Raw genomic sequence first — 18,900 nt, forward strand, 5'->3', positions numbered from 1 at the left:
TGATGTTTATTTTTCCTGTCCATGAACAAGAAATGTTCTTCCATTTGTTTTGTTCTTCTTTGATTTCCTTTAACGTTGTTGTATATTTTTCTAAATCCAAATCATTTACATTTCTATTGATTCCTAGGTATTTGTTTCTTTTGGTTGCCTTTGTGAATGGAGTGTATTCCTTGATTACCTCTTCAGGTTGTTCATTATTGGTGTACAAAAATGTCATTGATTTTTGCACATTGATCTTTTAAGCTGCCACTTTACTGAACTCACTTATCAGCTCTTGAAGTTTTTTGTAGATTTCTCAGGGCTTTCTATGTATAGGATTATGTCATCAGTAAATAGTGACATTTTTACTTCTTCCTTTCCAATTTGGATGATTTTTTATATCTTTTTCTTGCCTAAGTGCTTGAGCAAGTATTTCTAATACAGTGTTAAATAAGAGCATTGAATATGGGCTTCCTTGTTTTGGGAATGGTTGCTGTATTTTGTCAAATGCTTTTTCTGTATCTATAGACATGGTCATTTGATTTTTAAGTTTTGATCTGCTTATATGGTGTATTACGTTGATTAATATTCTTATTTTGAAGCACTCTTGCATGCCAAGGATGAAACACATGTTCAGATGGTGTATATTTCATTTGATGCAATGATGAATCTGATTAGCAAATATTTTTTGAGGATTTTAGCATCTAGGTTCGTTAGAGAGATTGGTCTACAGTTTTGCTTTCTTGTGGCATCTTTGGGTTTGGTATTAGAGTGGTGTCAGCATCCTAGAATGAGTTATGCCATGTTCCCTCCCCTTCTATTTTGTGGAAGACTTTAATCAGGATTGATGCTATTTCTTTCCAAATATTTGATAGATATCACCTGTGAAACCATATGGTCCTGGGCTCTTAGTTGGAAAGCTTTAAAGTCCCACAAATGCCTCCATATCACACCTCTTACAATAGTTTTGCATCTAAAGTCTCTTTTACCAATGTTAGGATAGCTACTCCCACCCTTTTCTGATTATTGGTTGCATGTAGAATTGTTTTCCGACCATTCAGTTTCAATTTCCTTCCATTCCTGGTTCAAAGGTGAGTTCATTGTAGATAACATATAGATGGGCCATATTTCCTTATCCATTCTGCCAATTTTCTATAGCTTAATTTTCAATTTGATCATGTAATTGAAAAGAATACTGCAAGGCATTTCTAGTAGTAACATTATTTGTTAATCAGAGACAATGACAAGGTTTTATCAAGTTTACTGGTCAGTAGTTTGGGTTGACTGTAGTTATATCAATGGTATTTAAAGTTTCTTTCCATTTTTGCTTTTCTTTTGTAAAGTACTTTAAAGCTTTCCATTTAGTAAATTGTAAGGGAGATACCCCAAAGATAATCTAGAAACACTTGAAGTTGGCAGCTGTCCACAGATTCAAGAATTAGACAGAATTAACTCTATAAAGAGTTAGCATAAGAATTAGCCCATTGGAGAAACAGATCTTTTTCTTGTGATTGTACAGTTAAGGAAAGGAGAGAGAGCATAGTAATGGGTTAAGTAATCATGCTAAGAGAATTCAATATTGAGGTAATCCTAAATAAATAAAAAAGTTTATATTATCCAGGATCCCAAGTTCTAGAAAAATGAGAAAAAGGGAATTAACAATAAACACAACCACCAATTACTAATGAATTTTTAAAAATAAATGTTTGAGTCCATCCAGAGGTTCACAAGTATACCTGAGTTCTGGATCTTTGGATGGGTCAATGGTAATAACTGCTTTTTGAGTGAGTGATGGAGAATCACCTTGTAGGATAGGTTGTGCCTTGATTCTGGTATGATGGATTCATGGTTTTAGGTCCTGTAACTTAAGGATGAGTGACAAGCAACACCCATTTGGGATTTAATTGTCCTTGTTCTTCATGTACACAGCCATACCCAGTCTCCAGGTTGGTAATTGTGTAAAGGACTATAAGTGGGGAAATTAAGATAGTTGGAAGCATGTATATTTTTGAGTTAGGATAGCTCATAAAGATTTCACATATTGTATGGTGGCTGGTTCATAACTAGATGCGTATTGCCAGCATATTCAACTTTTAGAAATGGCTTTCTACAGATCATTTCATAAGGGCTTAAACCTAGCACACTTCAAGATGCTAATCTTATCCTCAGGAGGGATTTATCCCATTTCAGTTGTGTTTCTATGCAGGTTTTTGCTAGATATCCCTTTAATGTTCAGCTCATATGTTGTGTTTTTACTGTGGACTGAGGCCATAAGAAGAGGGTAGTCACTAATGAATGCCCAGCAACCTGAAACATCTTTGGTACTTTACAGGTGAGAGTAGCACCACTGACACAGAATGGAGAAAGGGAGTCCAAACCTAGGAATAATTTCCTCTAGTAGACATTCAACCACTTTATGGGTTGTTTCTCTTTAGCAAAGTTTCCATCCATCCTGTAAAATTTTCAGCAAACACTTAAAGATATCTAAACTTTTCTGGGGTCTTTGGCATCAGAGTAAAATCAACTTGCCAGTGTTCTCCACCCAAACTTCTAATATTGCACTCCTTTTGTTTATGTGGGGATTTGGTGTGGGGTCCAAGATATTCTTGAGTGTGAATCACACATTGGTCAGTTGTATTTTGAATCATTCATCATAACTTGGGACCCATCAGGAACTGACTAATCCATTTTATACGGCGTTTCATATCCATAATGATTTGCTAAAAATATGTTATGATGAGTTTAAGGAGTCCATCTGGGACAATAATTTTATGGATATCCTCAGGTTTATTACCACTTTCTAACCATAATTGTTCTTTTAAACTTGTAAATTCCCCTTCTTTGTCCCTGCCAAGTTTTATTGAATATTGAAGATTCAAAAGTCTTTCAAGCTGAGGTCCCTGTTCACCTAGAAGTAACAACAGGAGCTTTGGATAAAACATGGCAAGAGTTGCAGAAGGGGTTTCATTCTTGGCCACTTCGTTTGCTGCTTTTTCAGCTAGCTTATTGCATCTAGCATCTTTGCTATTATTAGATTGATGTCCTTTAGAGTGGAGGACCACCAGTTCTTTTGGTTGTAAAACTGCATCTATCATGTTTGTAACATATATAACCTTAGACTTTCCCTTTGATCCATAGCCATAACCACATTATAGTACTTCAAGGTATAAATATGTTGTGATTTCACATTTTCTATTCTAAAAAATTGTAACATGGAACCCATGTAGCATAGTAAAACCACATGTGAAATATGACTATGGATGAAATTGCACATATGCGTTTTCCATTGGAACTGAACAAATATTTGTTAATAATAAAGGATTTTAATATCATACAAAAGCACTATAATGCTAACTGAAAGAAATGAGACAAAATATACTGCATATAGTATGATTCCATTTATATAAAATATAAATATAAATCAATTTAAACGCTAAAACTAGATTAGTGGTAATGTAGACCTGAGAAGGGACTGCTAAGGGATATAGAGTTTCACTTTTTTGGAGGAATGAAATTATTCAAAATTTTGTGGTGATGAATGCACAACATTGTAATTAAAGTAAAACCCAGTGATTATACACTTTGAATAGATCATATAGTATGTAAAGATAGCTTAATAAAACTTTTAAATAAGTAAATACATAAATACCTGTGCAAGAATGAACAGAAGTAGCAGATATATACAGCAGGGGAAGCATAGAGTGAGAGGTGAAGAATTTTCTTGTTTGTTTTTGTTTATTATTATTACTGTGGTAATGAAAATGCTCTAATAATGATTGAGATGATAAATGCACAACTATGTGATTATACCAGATTCCACTGGTTGAAAAAATATTGCACCTAGCAGTTGCAGGATTAAATCTTTATGTTTAATGTATTTATTGGTATTGGTTAGAAAACTACACTCTCTTCAAGTAGCTCCATAGGCATGCAGATGACAATAGCATATTCAGAATAGTATATATATTTGCTCTATGTCCTGTATTCAATAACAGGACACTTAAAGAACAATTAATTCACCTCTTTGTGCAGAAGTTTTGTGGGAACAAAGGTCTGCTTCTCGTATTCCAGTGGGAATGACTACTGAGTAGTCTACCTTGTGCTTTCCGTGATTCATATAACTGTTCCCATTAGAGAAAATTTCTGCTTGGTGTGATAGTCGGACATCAGTCAATATGTTAGTAGACAGCTTTGGGTTCTGGGCTTCTCTATTCTTGACTTACGTCACATAAAAGAATTGAAGGGCATGCCATAGAGTAGGCAAGGAAGAAAGGAGTTTAAGAAAATGAGAAAAGTACCTAGTCTGAGGCATGGACTGTGGGCATGATCCAGAGTAAGATGTGTGTGTGTGGTCCCAGGCCAGGCCTTTTAAAAGTTTTGCTCTTCCCCTTCATAATGTTTGGGCAAGGCCCCTGATGTTTGCTCTTCTGATTGGTTGTCCCACCTGTTATCTCTCATGGGCCAATGGTGAGGCCTTTTGTTTGAAGGGATCTGGGGCTCCCCCTTGACCCTGAATAGGATCTCTTTCCAATCTTGTTCCAAATGGGATTCTTGTGCCTGGTGTCTTCTGGGATCTCTCCAGCTTTATTCTTGGCAGCACTCTTCCTACATGGAGTTTCCAAATGTGCTTTCATGACCACATGTCTCTTGCCCATATTTTTACCAGGTCTCAGCTGTGACTCATTTCCTTTCCCCCTAAACTAATGTGCCTGAAATCCAGGATTCTAGAGTATATATCAAGAAGAAGTTACACACAATCATATCTGGAAGTTTTCCATTCTGGTGTTTCATGTAATTCAGGTAGTAAGTGGCCAAGTTGAGTTCATCTATAGTTTTCAGAGTGGCATTTGGATTGTTTAGTAAAATGGCTTGATATTTGCTAAAATGGGGGCCCACTTTTTGTTCTAGTGTAGTAAGAATGTAATATGGGGTGAAAACTCTTATGGGAGAGCCCAGTGAGAATTCTGATATCTGGAGAAGTTCACAGGTGGGAACTAGAGCTAGCAAGCAAGCTGGCCATACTCAGGTACAGAGTTGATCTGCTTTGATATGGAAACAATTGACCTGATATTTCTTCCAAATTCTTGCACTTACTGTCCCAATGTAATGCCTTATTCATAAACAAGCAACATAAATTCATTAGGTCAGGAGTCTCAGGGCTAGGGCTAATAGGAGCTTATCCTTAGAATCAAGAGAACATTCTGGGTTCCGTTCTAAAAGATCTTTATCTTCCCCCTTTAAGACTCCATATAAGGATTTAGCAATGAGTCCAAAATTTGTTATCCAGAGCCTGTGATAGCCAGCCATACCTAGAAACCATCTAAGTTTCTTTCTATTTGGGGGCTCTGACACTTACTGAAAGATTTCATTTTTGCTGGGCAACAGGGCTCATAGTCCTTAAGATAATTAAAACCCAAGGTATTTTACCTGGGTTTTGAGGGAGTGCACTAGTGACTGAACTTTGACCCCTGGGAAGAGGGAGGAAAAGCCAACTAGTAGGATAAGAAGATTTTCAAACCATTCCCCTAATTTGTATTCACCCAATCTGATGCTTCCCAGCTAACATACCCTATTAACACAAGTGCTAACCTAGCTTCCAAACTCCAGTGAATGCTCCCTGGCAGAACCCAATAACTAACCAATTAGAGCATTGCAACTTAAGTCTCCAGCCCCAGGGTGGCTGCACAGTGAACCTGTATCTAGAAGAGCCCCAAAACCCTGGGCACACTTCCTTCTTTGCCCTGGGTACACTTCCATTGTCACCTTGGCCAGTCTTGAGCTGTAACACTGAGGGCACTTCCTTCCTCATCCCAGCGAGACTAACAGTGTGAACTCAAGCCGTAACACTGAGCTGTAATCAAATAAATATCTTGTCACTGCAATAAGGTCACATTTCTTCATTCTGAATTCTGTTTGAACCAACAATCAAAAGTGGCAATAAAATATTTGAGTTTTCATTTCAGGTACTTTATATACTTTCTGTCAGCCTCTTTAGCATTTTTGTGTTTTGATTTGAGGCTCCCTGGGTTTTGCTAGCTATGAGTATATCAGCAGCACTCTGAAGGAAATGTCCTTCTTGGAGGCATATGCTTTGTAAGTTCTAGGACAATATCAGCCCCAAAAGAGTAGGAACATTTTTGAACACTTGTGGCAATACAGTCCAACAATGTTGTTGTTTTAGTCTGGTATTGGTATCCTCCCACTCAAAAATGGAAAGCATTTGTGATTCTTTCTCTAAGGGTATGCAGTAAAAAGCATCTTTCAATTCTAAAATAGTGACCCAAGCTTAATCATCTAAAGTCCTGACATGGAATATATAAGGATTAGATACCATTGGGTGGATGTCTTCTACCACTTGATTAACCACCTTTAAATGTTGCACAAATCTCTACTTTTGTGTGCCAGGTTTTGGGACTGGAAAGAAAGACATGTTAAAGTCTGAGAAGCAAGGTCTGATTAGATCCCAACTGTAGAACATTTTTTCTTTCATTTTTTCTTATTTATTTTTCTCCCCTCTCCTCCCATTGTCTGCTCTCTGTGTCCTTTTGCTGTGTGTTCTTCTGTGCCCACTTGCATTCTTATCAGCAGCACTGGGAATCTGTGTCTTTTTTTTTTGTTTCATCATCTTGCTGCATCAGCTCTCTGTGTGTGCAGTGCCACTTTTGAGCAGGCTGTTTTTGTTTTTCATGTGAGGTGGCTCTCTTTGCAGGGCACAATCTTTGCACAAGCAGTTCCCCTATGCGGTGGACACTTATCTGTGGCCTGGCACTCCTTGTGTGCATCAGCACTATGCATGGCCCAGCTCACCATACAGGTCAGGAGGCCCTGGCTTTGATCCTGGACCTGCCATATGCTAGGTAGGCAAATGCTCTATAAGTTGAGCCAAATCCACTTTTGCCCAGATATTCTTTTTTTACCTTTACAATTAGTATAGTACCAACTTTGCTTTTGCTACAAAAACATTAAAATATTGTTAACAATAGTCCATAAAATAATTAGTTAGGTTTTTCCCATGTACCACCACATTCTTAACACCTTGAAGTAGAACACGCCTTTATTTATCTCATTAAATACAATCCTTATCTATTTCCAAAATCAATGCCATACATTCCCATCATTTTCCTCCAGCTATTTTTCAACTAACATTAATCTTCTTAGACTACTCATTTCAGCCACAATCACATCCAAAAACCAATAGTGTTTGTTGCATTCATTATAATGTGTTACTATTATTTCCAACCAATACATATTTACATTTGACCTTATTAAACATACTACATACATTGACTCTTCTCTCCCTTCTTATCCCATTCCATCTCTGAGCAACCTTCACTTCATAGTCCAGCTCCATAAATCTATACATCGTATTTAGTTCCTATCAGTGTGACCATGCAATATTCCTTCTTTTGAATCTGCCCTGTTTCTTTCAATATATCTTCAAGATTACTCCATGTTTTCATGTGCTTTCCAAATTGATTTTTTCTTAGAGCTGAATGGCATTCCATTATATGAATATAGTAAGCCTTGTTTATCCATTCTTCAGGTGGAGGACACTTAGTTGTTTCCCTCTTTTAGCAATTGTGAATAATGTCATATGAACATCAGTGTGCAAATATCTGTTTAGGTCATTGCTGTCAGTTCTTTGGATATATTCCTAGTAGTGGGATTGCTGGATCATACAACATCGATATTTTGTTTCCTGGTGAACCACCAGATCATCTTCCACAGAGTTAGAAATGTCTTATACTCCCATCATCAGAAGGATTGTTCTTATTTCTCCACATTCTCTGCAGCACTTGTAGTTTTCTGCTGTTTTTTAAAAAATGGTGTTTTCTTTTGCATTGAAAATAATTCACAATTCATACCTTCTGCTTTTGGCTCATCAGCTGCTGTTCAACTGTATTTTCTTTCCCAATGTGTAAGTGGAAAAAATATTGTAATGCCATTAGCATTTTTAAAAAAAATCCAGTTGTCATATTTACCCTTGTTTACATTTCAAAGGTATCTAATAGGCATTTGAAAACATTTTCTGAATTGTTTTTATTGTATCATGAAAAACACAGAAGACATTACACCTATAGGAGAAAAGAGTGGACTAATGAGAAGGTCCTCTTGAACTTGCACACTTCCTGGTATTGTCTGCTGATCACTCAGTGAAAAGTGAGATGCTCTGACAGGCTGGGACACTTCCTCATCACTTAACATTTGACTTTGACACAGACATCTTCTTCACTACCCAGAGGCAAACTTGTTATTGTGCTCTCACAAGTCATATAATCAGCTAATCTTCTACATGGTTCAGATAGGCCCAAAAATTCTTGAGTCTGGTTATTTTCTGCATGCTTAACATTTTCAGACAGCATCATTCAATCACCTCCAAAATGTAAAGTCCAGGGAAAAGCTAAAGAAGAGTCAGCTAGTTGATTTATACCTTCTGAGTAGGAGGCTGTAGAACTCAATATTTGGGGAGAACTTGTTTGCTGCACTTCCCAGGACTTTCAGGAGACATAACCATGTAGCTTTTACACTTTCTCTGGGACTCGAGGCAAACAGGAATGATTCTTTCTACCACACTGAACTCTGAAGACAAAGGAAAAATGCTTCCATTTCAAGAAATAAAATTGCAGTTGGAAATTTTCTTGTCCCACATCTAGACCCTTTTCTGGTTTGCTGTTGGGTGTATTCCATGAAATACTTCATTTCATGAACTCTGAGCAGGGGCTGGCAACTTTAAATATTTATATGCAGCTGGCAACAGCTAGAAGATCAGTAATATTTTCTGTGTTAATTGACAGAGTGGCTGTGTAAGCATATTCTAAAAGTGGTAGAAAGCCAGTCACTATAACATGATGTAAAGCATTGATATTCTCATCCTTAGCTAGACTCACAAGCTTGTGCAAAAGAAATCACTGCAAGCCATTAGGACCACCTTTTGTGCCCAGAAGATTTTGTCCTGGACACATATAATGATATTACCAAAATGTCCATCATTTTGCAGCATATTTAGCTTTCCAAGCATTTCCTGGCTGTGGGAAGAGAAGCTATGAATAAATGTTTTCACATCCATCTCCTTCCTCTTCTACAGATGCTCTTCAAGATGCAATGAGTCAGAGGTGTCCTGTGACAGTGGTGCAGGGCCCTTAGTCCTACTGTTGCTGCTCCTCCTTCTGCTGGGTTGGGTGGTGACCCAAGGGAAGGCAGGGTATGTGGCTCCCTTCTGGTCCCCCAAGGGCAGAGGCCCTATCTCATGCCACTGCACAGAGGCTTGTGCATGACCTTGGTCTGGGGCATGGTGGCACATTTCTGTGGGGATTGTGCACAATGGGTGCTGGTTGTGCAGCCCAGCTGGCCATTGGAATCCAGAGGAAGGAGCAAGGGAGCGGCTCAAGCTGGAGGTGGATTTGCTCAACCTTGGGCAGCATGCAGGTAGAGTAGCACATGGTCCTGGCAGAGCCCAGTGGTGATGGGGAGGCAGAAAGAGGGGAAGATAGGGGAGCCACTGCTGCACATGTGGGCCCCACCCCACCACTCTTCTGTTCTTTTAATAATGGCTATACTATATGTTGGGAGATGAGTTTTGATGTGCATTTTCCTAATAGCTAGTGATGTTGAACATGTTTTCATGTAGTTTTCATGACTTGTATTTCTACTTCAGAGAAATTTTTGTTCAATTATTTTGCCCATTTTTAAAATGGGGTTGCTCATCATTTTGTTGATAAATTGTGTGATCTCTTTATATACCATGGAAATAAATCCCTCATCAGGATAACTTTGCACAAATTTTTTTTATCATTGATTAGGCTGCCTTTTTACTTTCTTTACAAAGTCTTTTGAAGAACTGAAGTGTTTAATTTTGAAGCAGTCCCATTTATCTAGTTTTTCTTTTGTTGCTTGTGCTTCGGGTGTAAGGTGTAAGGAACCAAGCCACAAGACCTTAAAGGTGTTTTCCCACATTTTCTTCTAGAAGTTTCATAGTTCTTTTTCTTTATACCTAGCTCTTGATCCATTTTTTATTAATGTTTATTTAGGGTGTGAGATAAGGTTCCTCTTTTTTAGATATGGATATTGAGTTTCCCAGTACCATTTGATGAATAGGCAATTAAGACCTATTTAAATGTGTTCAAAATTCTTGTCAAAAATCACTTGACCATAGATTTCTCTGATTATGAACTCTTGATTTGATTCCACTGGTCAATCTGTCTGTCTTTATGCAAGTACCATGACATTTCTACCACTGAAAGTTAGATGATATGCTTTAAAATTTGGAAGTGGGATTTCCTAACTATATTCTTTTTTATCTTTAAGATATTTTTGGCTATTTCGGGGCTTTACATTTCAACATGAATTTGATAGTTGGCTTCTTCAATTCTGCAAAGAAGGATTTTGGAAAATTCATTAAGATTGCATTAAAACTGCAGATCAGTTCAGATCAAATTGATATCTTAATGATATAGTCTTCCAAATGATGAACACAGCATATTCTTTCATTTAGATCGTCCTTGATTTCTCTTAACAATGTTTTATAGTTTTCTTAATATGGGTCCTTGGGAAGCAGATGTGGCCCAACTGATAGATCATCTGCCTACCACCTAGGAAGTCCAGGGTTCAAACCTAGGGCCTCCTGGCCTGTGTGGTGAGTTGACCCATGCTTAGTGCTGCCACACATGAGGAATGTCATGCATGTAGATGTGTCCCCCATGTAGGGGAGCCCCATGTACAAGGAGTGCACCCTGCAAAGAGAGCAACCCAGTATGATAAAAGCACAACCAAACTAGGATTTGCACTACACACATGGAGAGCTGACATAACAAGATAACACAACAAAAAAAGACACAGATTCCAGTGCCACCAAGAATGCAAGTGGACACAGAAGAACACATGGTGAATAGACACGAGAGCAGACAATGGGGAGGGAAGGGAAAAGAAATAAATACATAAATGTTTAAAAATAAATAAGCATGGGTCCTTTATGTTCTTGGTTAAGTTTTTTCCTAAATATTTGACTCTTTTAGTCAATATTGCAAGTCAAATTTTTCTGGCTTCCTTCTCAGATTACTCATTAATAGTATATAGAAAGCTATTGATTTTTGCATCTAGATCTTGTATCCTGCCACTTTGCTGAAATTGTCTATGAATTCTAATAGTTTTGATGTGGATTTTTTTTGGATTTTCTAAAGATAGGATCATAGCAAATAAAATTTTGTCTTGTTTAATATTTGTATTATATTTACTTCCTTTTCTTGCCTAATTGCTCTAGTTAGAACTTATACCACCATACTGAATCACAGTGGGATAAGAGGGCATTCTTGTGGAAAAGGTTTCAGTCTTGCACCATTGAGTATGTTACCTGTGGGTTTTTCATATATGCGCTTTATCGTGTTGAAAAGTTTCCTTCTATGTCTACCTTTTGGAGTGTTTTTATCAAGGAAAGGTGCTGTATTTTGTCAAATGCCTCTTCTGCATCAAATAAGAAGATTAATGCATTAATTCTTTTTTTTTTTATTCTTTTTAAATTTACTGATGTGGTGTATTACACTGATTGATTTTCTTATGTTGAACCACCTTGCATACCCACGATATTAGTCAGCCAAAGGGGTGCTGATGCAAAATACCAAAAAACTGCTGGCCTTTGCAAAAGGTATTTATTTGGGGTAGGAGCTTACAGTTACCAGGCTATAAAGCATAAGTTACTTCCTTCACCACACCAAACTCTATTTACACATGTTGGTATAAGATGACTGCTGACATCTGTGAGGATTCAGTCTTTTTGGGTTCCTCTGGGCTCAGCTCCTCTGTTTCCTCCACAAAGTCAGCTATAGTCTAGGAGGCTCTCTAGGCTTTGCCTGTCTGCACAAGGTCTGCTGTAGACTACCAAGTGAACAGTTCTGTCTCTTTCCCCGGGTCTCCAGCTTAAGCATCAAGCTCCAACTCAAAACTGCAACATCAGAAACCATCAGCCCTGTTCTTTGCCATGTTTTTTATATGTGAACCCCCCACCTGTGCCCTAATCATAACTCAGTCATGCCCAAATACACATCAGAGTACAAGCATAATTCAATATTTCTTTCTGGAATTCATCAATTATATCAAACTCCTACACTTCACCCTCTGAATTCCAAAAAGTCATTACAATATTCAAAAAAGCCTTAAATTAGTTGCAGTGCAAGTACTAAATCATATCATAATCAATTAAAGAAATATAGTTTGTCTTGGGGCAAAGCCCTGTCTGCTATAGACCTCTAAACTTACAAAACAATTTACCTGCTTCCAATCCAAATGGACAGATATAGAATAAACATTTTCATTACAATAAGGAGAAATTGGGAGGGAAACATGAGTTGTGGGTCCTCTACAGTTCAGTAAACCTGCAGGGCATTCTCCCTTAGATTTCAAAGTCGGAGAGTCATTCTTAAGATGATGGTTTCTTCTCCTTGGGGCTATATGGGGTCCCACCCTTTCCACAGTCCTGCCCAATGGTTCCACCCTGATCAGGCATCTTGGTTCCACCATCATCAAGCATCTGGGTGTCAACCAAGTTCCAGACCTTTTCCTCCAAGAGTGTTGGGGTGATTGCCACACCTCATCCAAACTTTGGGTTAGAGTCTTAACCCCCTTGTATAGTGGTGTGAAGGCAACATTCCCCCTAATCTCTGGCATACAGGCTCAACTCTCTCAGAGCAGTGAGCTGACCACTTGGCCTTCCCTAACCTTTGGGGAACAGGTCCACCCCTCTCAGACCTGTGGGATACTACCTTAACCACCCTAATTCATGGGGAATGTTTTCCACCCCCTCTGTACTCTGGGCAGCAAAACTCTCACGGAACATCGGACAGGAACATCCACAATCTTCAACTGCTAGGGCAAACTCACCCTTCTGTGCACATGGATGGGGTTCCACTCTTGACCCATAGTGAAGTCTTAATTCCAGATCTCAGCTTCCATGGTCTTCTTCTTAAAGCTGTTTTTTCAATCTCTCCCTTCCATGTCCTTTTTATTCAAGGCTGACAGTGGTTTTGTTCATACAGCTCTCTCGAAAATCTTGTTAGTTTAGCATGCAGGAGGCAGTGGTACAAGCCCTCAGACAGTAAGACTTTCCACAAGTCTTTCCTAGATAACTGCATCTTCAATCTTGATTTACCAGTTCCAAGTTCGGTTAAGTCCTCAAATGGGGCACTTTCATCTGGGAGCTTGATTTCCAAAGGCTTGGAACTTCTGGAATCAGTCTCTGTTTTCCTTTTGCCAAACAGTTCAGTTCTTAGCATATCTCTCTCATCCAGCATTTTGCTATAAGCTGCAAGCAGAAGCCAAGCTACATTCTCTTTGGGAAGTTCTTCAGCTAAATGCTCAGGCTTGCCATATTAAAATTACCCCTCTGTACAACAGCACAAGTTAATCTTGCTAAGTTCTCTGCAACTTTAAAACATGGATTGCCTTTCCTCCAGTTTCCAATAATAGTTTCATCATTTACTTCTCAGGGATTATAAGAAGTCCCTCTAGCATCGATATTGCTATCCTCAGTCACTTCAAAGCAATCTAGGCCTTTTTCCATCAAGCATTTCACAATTCTTCCAATAAATACCCGTTACCCAATTATAAAACCATCCCAGCATTTCAGTAATTGCAAAAGCTCTTTCCCACTCCTTGATACCAAATTCTGTATTAGTCAGCCAAAGGGGTGCTGATGCAAAATACCAGAAATTGTTTGGTTTCTATAAAGGGTGTTTATTTGGGGTAGGAGCTTATAGTTACCAGGCCACAAAGCATAATTTTCTTTTCTCTCCAGCTCTGTGTTTCCTGCACAGGATCAACTATAGTTGATGAGGCTCTCTAGGGCTTTGCCTCTTTCACAAGGTCAGTTGTAGACTATCAGGTTAATGTCTCTGTCTCTTTCCCCAGGGCTCCAGCTTAAGGCTTCAGCATCAAACTCCAACATCACAAACCCTGACCTCTGTTCTTTGCCATGCCTTTTATCAATGCCCTAATCATAACTTAATCATGCCCAGGTACAGATAAGATTATAAGCATAATCCAATATTTCTTTTTGGAATTCATCAATTATATCAAACTACTACACCCAGTATAAAGTTCTCTTGATGATGATGTATTTTATAGGTGTTTTTTTATTTTGTTAGCAAGTATATTTGTGGATTTTTGCATCTATTTTCATTAAAGAACATGAGCTGTAATTTTCTTTTTTCATAACATCTTTACCTAGCTTTAATATTAGGGCAATGTTAGCTTCATAGAGTGATTTGGGGAGCAATACTTCCAGCTCAGGTTTTTGGAAGAGTTTGAGCAGTATTTGTATTAGGTCATCTTTAAGTGATTACTAGAATTCACCTATGAAGCCAACTTTTCTTGGACTTAGCTTTTTTTTTTTAACAAATCAGTTTTATTTATTCCTATTTATAAAGTATCTGTCCATCCACTGTGTACAATCAATGCTATTCTGTTTTGCATTTATCACTCCAATCACTCCCAGAGCATTTTCATTATTTTGATGATAATACTAAAAAACAAAACCAAGAAATCAAACAAAACAAAACTCATCACCTCTCAATCTGTCTATGCTTCCCCTGACATATATTGCTGCAATTCTTTCCTTCTCTACATTTTATGTGTGTTTATGTTTTGTAAAAACAGTCTTATATATGCAGTGTCACCCATATTCATATTTTAAATGAGGTTTCTCTATTTTATACAATCCAGTGCTACATTTTGTTAACTTTCCTTCTAGTAATATAAATGTTCTTAGGCCTTCCCTTTCAAGTTCTGTCATTTTGGGAATAATTTTGAAGCCTGTTTTAATTTCCATTTTATTTGTTTTTTTGAGGTCTTCTATTTCTTTTAGGTTCAGTGTGAATTGTTCATGTTTTTTAGAAATTTGTGCATTTCATCAGTTTTGCCCAGGTGATTAGTGTAGCAGTTTGATATAGTTATGATTTACAAAAATAGATATTGGATTATGTTTGTAATCTGATCTGTAACCTGGGCATGATTGAGTTATGATTAGGGCATTTACGTCTTCACCCATGGGTGGGTGGGGATTCACAGATAAAAGGCATGGTGAGGAACAGAGTTGAGGATTTCTGATGTTGGAGTTTTGATGTCTGAGTTTGATGCTGAAGACTTAAGCTGGAACCCTGGGAAGTAAGTTCACAGAGGAAAGAGAAGTCAGCCCCAAGAAACGGTACCTTGAACCCAGAGAAAAGCAAGCCCCAGGAACATAGGAACCCAGGAGGCCTGAAACCTTGCAGATATTAGCAGGCATCTTTCTCCAAATAGACTTTGGTGAGGGAAGTAACTTATGCTTTATGGCTTGGTATCTGTAAGCTCCTAACCCAAATAAATACCCTCTGTAAAACCAACCAATTTCTGGTATTTTGCATCAGCACCCCTTTGGCTGACTAATACAGTTGGCATACAGTTTTTGACAGTGATACTATCCTCTTCCAATCTCTTTTATTTCTGCTGGGTCAGGGATAATGTCACGCTTCTCATTTCTTATTTTATTTATTTTTTATTTGTTAATTTCACTAAGGGTTTATTGATTTTGTTATTCTTTTCCAAGAAACAACTTTTGGTTTTGTTGGTTTTCTCTATTGTTTTTAATTCTCCATTTCATTTATTTCAGCTCTAATTTTTGTTATTTCTTTCCATTTGCTTGTTTTGGGATTGATTTCCTCTTCTTTTTCTAATTCCTCCAGGTGTACAGTTAGGTCTTTTATTACAGCTCTTTCTTCTTTTTTAAAGTGCTCATGGAAGCCTATAAATTTCCCTCCCACCATTCCCTTTTCTGGAACCCCTAGCTTTTGGTATGTTGTGTTCTCATTTTCATTTGTCTTAAAGTATTTACTCATTTCTCTTGCAATTTCTCCTTTAAACTACTGATCAAGTGTATATTGTTTACTGTCCATATATCTGTGAATTTTCCTTTATAACATCTGTTATTCATTTCCAACATTTTTCCACTATGATCACAGAATATGCTTTGTAAAACTTCAATGTTTGTAAATTTATTGAGATAGGACTTATTTCCCAATATATGGTCTATTTTGGAGAAAGACCCATGAGCACTTGAGTAGAGTATATATTCTGCTGTTTTGCTGTGTAATGTTCATAAATATCTATTAGATCTCATTTATTTATATTAGGCAAGCTTTCAGTTTCCTTAATTATCCTCTGTTCAGATATTCTGTGTAATACTGACTTGCAGTGTTGAAGTCTAATAATTATTGTATTCCCCCTTAGTATGATACATACTAGTGTATGTGTCATATTTTTTGGCAACTATGGTAGGTGGATAAATATTTATTATTGTTATTTTTCTTGGTGAATTGTTCCTTTTACTAATATATTGTACCATATTTCATCTCTTATAACAGTTTTCCAATTAAAATCTATTTTATCGGACATTAGTATCACTACAGCTTCTCTTTTTTGATTGCTATTAGCATGGAATAACTTATTCCAACCTTGCATATTCAGCCTGGTTGTATCCTTGCATCTAAAGTGAGTCTTCTGTAGCAAGCAAAAATGGCTTATTTTAAAAATTACTTCTATCAGTCTATGACTTTTTATTTGCCAGGTTATAGAATATGCACATCTTTCATCACATGTTATTTCCAATCATCACATGTTATTTCCAAATCACTTACAAAATGGATCCAGCAATACACAATCTCAGAAATATCAGAAATAGAATTTTATTTATTCCATATTCCCACAAACACTTGGTACTGAAAAACTTATAATTTACAAATTTGTCAGATGTATGATAATTGTACTGTTTTTCATTTTTCCTTAGGTTTTGGTAGTGTTTATTTGGATCTTTCCCATTTTTATTCTGGGTTGTTTATTTTTTCCTTAATAATTGTAATAGTTTGTGTTTTTTTAAAAGATTTATCTTATTTCTTTCTTTCCTGTTCACTCCCGTTGTCTGCTCTCTGAGTTCATTTGCTGTCTGCTTTTCTACATCTACTTGTGTTATCTGTGGCACTGGGAGACTGCGTCTCTTTTCTGTTGTGTCATCTTGCTGCATCAGCTCTCTGTGTGTGCTGTGCCACTCCTGGGCAGGCTGCACTTTTTTTCATGCAGGACAGCTCTCCTTGTGGGGTGCACTCCTTGTGCATGGGGCATGCCTATGTGGCGGCACCCCTGCACACGGCAGCACTGTGCATGGGCCAGCTTACCAGTCGGGTCAAGAGGCTCTGGGGATCGAATCCTGGACCCTCCATATGGTAGACAGATGCTCTATCAGTTGAGCTATGTCTGCTTCCCTGTAATAGTTGTTTAATATCCTATATTTTTAAAATGGACAGTTCCATGTGTTGTAAATTCAAACATATATGAATGGAATCTTACAGTATGTGATATTTTTGAATAGCATTTTTTGTCTCAGCATAATTCTGAGATTGATCCAAATTATTGCATGTATCAGTAGTTTTCTCCAGTTTATTTTGTCTTACTTATGTCCTTCATTTCTACACTCTTGTCCAAGGCTCTCTTCCTTGTCTTCAGGCTGTAACACAGTCTTTGATATCACTTATAGATTTGGTCTCCTGGTAACATACTCTCTCAGTTTTTTCTTATCTTTAAAAACTTTAAACTCACCTTCATTTCTGAAGTATAGTTTTCCACATAACGAATTCTTGGATGGCAGTTTTTTTTTCCTTTGTGAACTTAAACATTTTATACCTTCTTACCTCCATAGTTTCTGAAGACAGAAAAGCACTTAGCTTTATTAAGAATTCCTTGTAAGTAATACATTTCTTTTCCTCTTGCTGCTCTCAAAATCCTCTCTTTATGTTTGGCCTTAGACAATCTGAAGAGTAGTTATCTCAGAGTAGTTTTATTAGGATTCATAAACTTTTGGGTTCATTGTTCACCCTGAATATTGATATTGTTCCTTCAGGTTCCAATTGGGAACCCTATTCCTGAGCCCCACAATTATGTATGCTTTGTAATTATCCAGGTTATTTCAGCCCCCTTGTTCATTCAGGTTCCATTTGGGGTCAGTTATTTGAATGGTATGACTCCCTAGGACATGAGTGGCTTTGTGAAGGTTTCTACTGACTAAAATTCAGCATGCTCTTGATCCTTTTCTAGTACAATTTGCTTTTCATCCGAGGTTACAATTAGGTTTGGTAATGATTGCATATTTGCCCGATTTTTTGTGATGATTCCAAATATAGACTTGAAAGTATTTTTCAGTTGCTCTCTATAGCAGTGGACTCAATCTTTCCAATTATATAGGTCTGCTATTGAAAATGGAATATGGGTATATAGATAGCCCCATGGTGGTCTTTATTCATCCAATCCTAAAGGTTGTTGTCAAAGACAGAATTGGCCCTGACTTTGCTCTTCCAAGGTCGAGGCACCCTGAAAAAAAGTCTCTTCCCTCTGATTGTAGGGTGGGGGGGGGGGATAATTCCTGGGGTATCTAATGGTAATTCAGGCTCATTTCTATCCCTCTTATATGGCAGTGTAGGTGATATTGGAGTTGTGACAATTCCAAGTATCAATATATTAGCAATGATATTATCTAAAACATCATTGGAAATAAAACATCATCAGTGCAGATAGAATCAGGGAGGGTTTTACAGACTTTTATTCATCCATCCTTACAGTTATTTAACTCCTGCTTTGGTTTAGAGGTTTGACGAATTTCTTTTCTGGTTGGTGTGGTAAACCCTTGCCATTTTTTACTTTCAAGTGTTGAGGATATAGGTCCTGAACAACTGGCAGTACACTTTGACTGAAACAAACTCTCCAGATTTTTATTTTGGGCTAACTCCATAAAATATGGAATCTAAGGAATCTAATCACATTTACTTAAATTTTTTCAGAATAGATGCAATTGCAGAACAGTATTGTACTCTAAGGACGCTTGTGCTGGTCATTTATGTTCATCCTCTAATG

General features: G+C 37.4%; 1 protein-coding gene and 1 pseudogene across 2 annotated transcripts in view; one reads left to right on the forward strand and one right to left on the reverse strand.

Moving 5' to 3' along the window:
* LOC131276918 (zinc finger protein 705F-like) overlaps positions 1-18,900 on the forward strand; it is a 276,256-nt gene that overhangs the window by 32,987 nt on the left and 224,369 nt on the right. The window lies entirely within an intron of this gene.
* Positions 8,020-9,046, reverse strand: LOC131276686 (zinc finger and BTB domain-containing protein 44 pseudogene; annotated as a pseudogene).

Source organism: Dasypus novemcinctus, chromosome 30 (genome assembly GCF_030445035.2).
Source record: "Dasypus novemcinctus isolate mDasNov1 chromosome 30, mDasNov1.1.hap2, whole genome shotgun sequence".
Classification (NCBI taxonomy): domain Eukaryota; kingdom Metazoa; phylum Chordata; class Mammalia; order Cingulata; family Dasypodidae; genus Dasypus; species Dasypus novemcinctus.